A 6,000-nucleotide genomic window follows, 5' to 3' on the forward strand; every position below is an offset into this window, starting at 1 on the left:
TCATATCAAGGATTGTGATTAAAGTTTCTCAGAAGAAAATACACTGATTGTGGCACTCAACGTGTTCATATCCTGATCATGCTGGAGTGGTGGTGTTGGGTGTCAAGACTACGAACACAGTTCCTGAATGTCGCTGTGAATATTATAGAGTGAAACAAGCCAGATCTGTGTTTGCCTTGAAAGGTATCCAGACTTAATATTATACTTTAAAGACATTCTGAAGCATTGACTTCGGAATAAGAGCAAACATTCTTTAAGGCCTAGACAAACCCGAAAGGAATTACTGAAATCTCCTGTTTCAGGCATACATTTTAATAGTAGTGCTCAGTGACAAGTCGTTAATTCCCTGCAACCTGACTCTTAGGTATAGGTCTCCAAAGGCTAAAATTAGGGTTATTTGGTCTGCTTACCTTGTTATTTGATTGGGTATCAGCGTATGTAGAAGTACAAAGCTCATCTGTTAAGTCGAATTTACTATTCTCAGCTGGCGTCCATATCCATGCCTAAAGGCTCATATTGAGATTGGTGTACGATCAGCTGTCCTGCCACGGATTGTTAAATTATCAGTTCGAATAAGCCTCACTGAGAACTACACAGAAGTGTATGCATTAAGAACAAAAATTATAGGAAAAATGAATCATCTTTTCTGCGTAAAGTATACAGGGGAGCCTCCTTCTTTATGCAACATGTATTTTACAACTTGTCTTTCACAAATTTGACTTGTACCCAGTCTTTGGCTTAATATTCAGAAGCCAAATCTGCCTCCTTGCATCTTTATCTTTATAAGGATCATCTTTAGTTACTTATATCTCTCTTCTTTGGTGGTGGTGGGAGGGGCGTGTTGAATTCCATCAAACAGCTACCCACTTACAAAAGCCTCATCCTTACCACATCTTTTTCCTTCATAAAGTAAGAGTACTGTGGGGGAAAAACTGATGAAGAGGTAATGAAGTAAGGGGAGGAGCATTTTGACTTTGGTTTTATTTTATTTTATTTTTTCATTTATTTTATTAGTTTCAAGTATACAGTACCTTGGTTAGACATTTATGTGGTTTATGAAATGATCCCCCTAATTGCTCTTTCTCTCCTCTGGCTCTACACCCAGCCAATACATTAATGCTGACTGCATTCCCTGTGCCGTGCTCCCCATCCCCGTGACTATCTATCAACTACTAATTTGTACTTCTTGAACCCTTCACCCCTTTCTCCCAGTCCCAATCCCCCTTCCCCTCTGGCCACATCAGATTGTCCTCTATATTTGTGAGTCTTTTTTTTTTGATTAGTTTGTTCTTTTTGTTCCTTAGATTCTGCATATAAGCGAAATCATATGGTATTGATCTTTCTCTGTCTGACTTATGTCACTCAGCATAATAACCTCTAGGTCCACCTATGTCATTACAAATGGTAGGATTTCATTTTTTTTATGGCTGAGTATGTTCCATTGTGTATATGAACCATAACGTCTTTATCCAATCGTCTGTTGATGGGCATTTAGATTGCTTCCATATCTTGGTTATTATAAATTGTGCTGCCACGAACATTGGGATGCATTAGATAGAATTTGAAATAGATGGGTTAATGATAATTGCTAGACTAATTATATAAACCCATGTTTATAAAATTTTGTTCAGCAATGTAGAAGTTGTCTTCCCAGAAATCTTGTGCTCCGATGGACTTATATAATATTTAGATGTTTCTAAACTGTCAAGCCCCTGTTCTTGGGTTCAGAGTCAATACTACCAATGAGAAAAGGGTAGAAGGCATTGCTTTAACAATCTGTAGTAGTTCTTAAATGAATTAACTAGTTAGTTGATTTTACTACATTAGATTTCAGAAGGATTGTCCAATGAATATTCAGTTTTCATGCTAATTGTTCCTACAATGACTGTTCGAGGATTTATCATGGGACAGGACTAAGTGGTGATAGGTATACAGCAGGTACTGAATATATACTATGGTTTCGTTATATCTCTCCTTGGTCATAGAATTATTTCCTGCCATGCAGATGCATTCCAGAGGGAAGAGCACGTGCCTTGGCCAGGGAAGGAGCTTGGCCTGCGAACCAAATGTCACTTACCATCTGTTTTTGTAAATAAAGTTTTATTGGAAAACAGCCCTGCCAACCATTTACAATTTGTCTATGGCTGCTTTCTCACTAAAACAGCAGCAGAATTGAGTGACTGTGACAGCATATGGCCAACAAAGCCTAAAATATTTGCTACCTGGCCCTTTACAGAAAAAGTTTGCTGGGCCCCGTTCTAGACTCTGATGCTGTGCTGTCCAATAATGTAGCCAGTAGCTGCATATAGCAGCCAAGTGTTCGAAATGTGGCCGATGGAATTGAGATGTGTTATGTATGTAAAACACGTACCATATTCCAAAGACTTAGTAAAAAGAAAAAAAGAGAATGTAAAACAGCTCATCGGTTTTTAGATATTTATTGCATGTTGAAATAATAATATTTTGGATATTGAGTTAAGTAAAGTATATTAGTAGAATTAATTTTACCTGTTTCTTTTTACTTTTTTTTTAACATGACTATTAGAAAATTTAAAATTGACTTACGTTTGTGGCTCACATTATGGTTCTAGTGACAGTTCTGGTTTAGAGCCTGGAATTTGGAAGATATGTGACCTCTAGAAAAAGATAGAGGGAAAATGGGAGAAGAGAAAACAATCTCTTCTATTTGCAAATATCTTTCGAAAGCAAGAAAATCTTCTACTTGGCTATTCCTCATAAGAAGGAATACTTAAAAATAATGGATTAGGTTGCCTGTGGACAAAGTTTTACTTGAGTCCTCCCAGAAGAAGACCCTGACTCAGAATTTAAATTGGGAGGAGATCTGGGAAGCATCTTTAGGGGAAAAAGGAAGCGGGACAGGAGGAAAGGAGAGAGGGTGTGGTCATGAGCAGGGTGTTGCCGTGGGCACCTGGGCTCCTCCCAGTGAGGCTCCCTGGGAGATTTGATGGAACATGACTCAGAGTGAGTGGTCCCACCCAGGAAGTGAGGAACCTGAACCTGAGCTGTTTATCTACCAACTGCAAGTAGTTGCTGGTTGAGGGATGCTCTTGGGGGCATCAGCCTCCTCTTGTTCTCAGCGCCCCAGCCTGCCCTGCCTGGGGCCAGACGAAGCCCAGGAACTGAAAGGAACAAGTGCTTGCAGCAAAAAGCCATCACCAAGCTTGAGAATGTGACTGCCTGGGGCATGATGTTAGGCCCTTATAGTGTCTGGTACTTACACCAAACTGAATGTCTTATCCTGGAATTCATGGTTTCAACAAACATTTGTACTGTCCCTGATGTAGGTGTTCATTTTCTCCTCTGATCTTAACAATAGCACAGATAGGTAGATTTATCATTATCCACACATTATGGATGGGAAAACTGAGCCCAAGAGTCATTTGTTTAGGAGGCTTCAGCTGGGATGGTAGGCCCAGTCTCCTTACTCCACATGTGTGGTCACTCATGCCTGAATCCTTGGATCTCTACAGAGCTCAGCTCTATAAGGAGATGTAAATATAGTGACATTTTTTTAGGTGAGAACAGGAAACAAAACTTCGGGGGGCACTCTGTAGAATTCCTTAGATATCCATAGGGAAGTAGATACTTATATTCACTTACTCCCAAGATTTTTATGCCAAAAAAATATTATCTCTCTTTTGCACAAAGCACAGTCAAAATCCAGAGGTTATAGGACCTGCCGACTGCCACACAGGATGTTAGTTATACAGCGAAATTCTAGAAAACTTCACAGAAGTCCCCGTAGTGGAAGCTTATGGACGCATGGTTCGTTGAGGACTGCATTCTGTTACCTTTCCATTACCTGGGCTCTCTTCAAAAGTGTTGTCAGTCCCTTTGGTACTCCTTGGAAACAGTCCCTCTCCCAGCTTCTTTTCCCTTTATGATACTTCTGACTCAGTAGTCTTTGTGGACTTCAGTAACACTTGAACTATTTAAATTTGAATAACCCCAAAGGATCTGCATAGGTCGACATATTTAAACCGCAGGCTTTAGTCTACATATTAGTTGATTAAAAACACATTTTATACATGATATATACTTAATAAAGGGAGGGGTAAGCAAGCAGGTGTTTTGTAAAATCTAAATGTGTTAGGCTATATGTATTTGGCTCTCTTTTGCTGACTAGCTTTAGAAAAGTCATACCTATGACAATTGAACTATAAACAGTTAGATGATGTATTTCCCTAGAAATTTCCTGCTGCGAAAGGTCAGCCAAAAAGAAAAGTAAGAGGATCCTCTAAGATTAACATACCAAAAGAAGTTGACAAATATACCATAAAGTAGTCGTATCTAAGTCAAGTACACTGACTAATGGAATGCCTCAAAATTATTCTCTAGTCTCTGATAATAAAGTGATTAGTGGTTGCAATTTATTTAATCCAAAGAGCAAGAAAACTTATGGCTTTTTTTGTTCTTATTAAAAGCTTTGAAAGCAGGTTTTTCTTTGGAGCAAATATGAGCTCATTAAGTTGCATCTAAATCACTCTGATTCATTCTTCGACTTTTTGATGTATCTCATCCTTTAACTGAGAAACGGTCATTTTTCTCCTTTAAAATATTTATATTTGAAATGCTTTGAGTGTTTCAAAGCCAAAATTTAAGACTTCTTATTGGTCTTTAAGTCCAGATGAAACATGCACAAAACCTCCCTCTGAAATATTTTTAAATGAATTTTAAAGATAAGAACCAAGCTTAAACATAAGTGGAAGGCCTCCAAAGACTGGACATGAAAGAAAAATGCAGGATGGTGAGTTGAGGCTGAAGCTGGGCTGCTCGTGAGAAATGCAGGTGAGGCGGGCCAGCAAAGGAACACGGTGGGGCGTATCATCCCACATGTGTCAGGAGCCTCAGACTGCCCTGTATACGTGAGGCCAGCACTCCTCATCTACACACTGCTCTCAGAGGGTACCTCCCACCTTCTCTGGAATTGGAGCCAGGCAGAATTCTCATGGGAGGAAGGAGAGGCACTGAGCCAAATCAAGATCTGTGCTTCCATGGCATGTTGGTGTCTTGTGGGAGTTTCCCCTCTGGGGAAACAACCTCAGGCCCTAACAGGAGAGTGGGAACCTCACCTGGCTGGGCTATGTCAATCCCCAAATCACAACATAGGGAACAAAGTTCACATCAGATGAGCTGTCACACAAAAATTATAAGACACAAGGTAAAATAAGATTCTTGGGAAATGTTATGCAAACACGGGAAAATAAGACTCGCCTTTTCTCAAAAGAGCTTAAGAGTAAATATGTTTAGTTTTCTCGAAATCATGAAGGAGAGAATTGCATCTTGGGAACAGGCACAGAAAGTAATTCAACAAGAAATAGATGTGATGAAGAACATAGTAGAAATGAAAAATGTGGTTATTGAAAGAAAGAAATTAGTTAACAGGATTAAGCGCCAGATTAATTAATAAGCATAAGTTTTTAAAGATGACCAAAGAGATTTCTGCTTCTGACTTATATATTATAAGCGTGAAATAAAAGTGATTCTTTTCCTGAATATACCTTTTTAAATTTAAAATTTAGGAAAGCAGAAAGAGTAAACATTTTCAGAAATACATTTCACAGCATAATGAACTATCATAATGAACTATCATCACCTTTATGAAATGGTTACTTTTCAAAATCCTTCTCATGCTCTTTTCAAATCTTTTTTCTCAGATGGCGTTATAAATCCTAGCGCTATTTTCTTTTCCATGAAATTTCCTTTCATTTCGTATCTTCATTGTATTTGTGGAATCGTCTATATGTTAACACGTAGGTGCCCTGATCTTTGCCCTCTCACAGCCCTCTTTTCTTGGTATATGACATCGTTCTATTCCCTGCCCACAGAATACACTTCTCTGTGCTCACCTCCCCCTCCATTCCATCTTCCCAAGAAATTCCCACTCTGGTTCACCAGTAGCTCCCTGCTCATCTTTCTAGCCTCATTGGAAAGACTGTGTCCTTTTGGAAATCTTCTCCAGGCATCCCTGACTCTTTC

The 6,000-nt window shown here is 39.1% G+C and overlaps 1 protein-coding gene across 3 annotated transcripts in view; it reads left to right on the forward strand.

Moving 5' to 3' along the window:
- MID1 (midline 1) overlaps nucleotides 1–6,000 on the forward strand; it is a 546,989-nt gene that overhangs the window by 478,105 nt on the left and 62,884 nt on the right. The gene's annotated exons all lie outside the window — the stretch shown is intronic.

The sequence above is a fragment of the Pteropus alecto genome, unplaced genomic scaffold (assembly GCF_000325575.1).
Source record: "Pteropus alecto unplaced genomic scaffold, ASM32557v1 scaffold511, whole genome shotgun sequence".
NCBI lineage: Eukaryota > Metazoa > Chordata > Mammalia > Chiroptera > Pteropodidae > Pteropus > Pteropus alecto.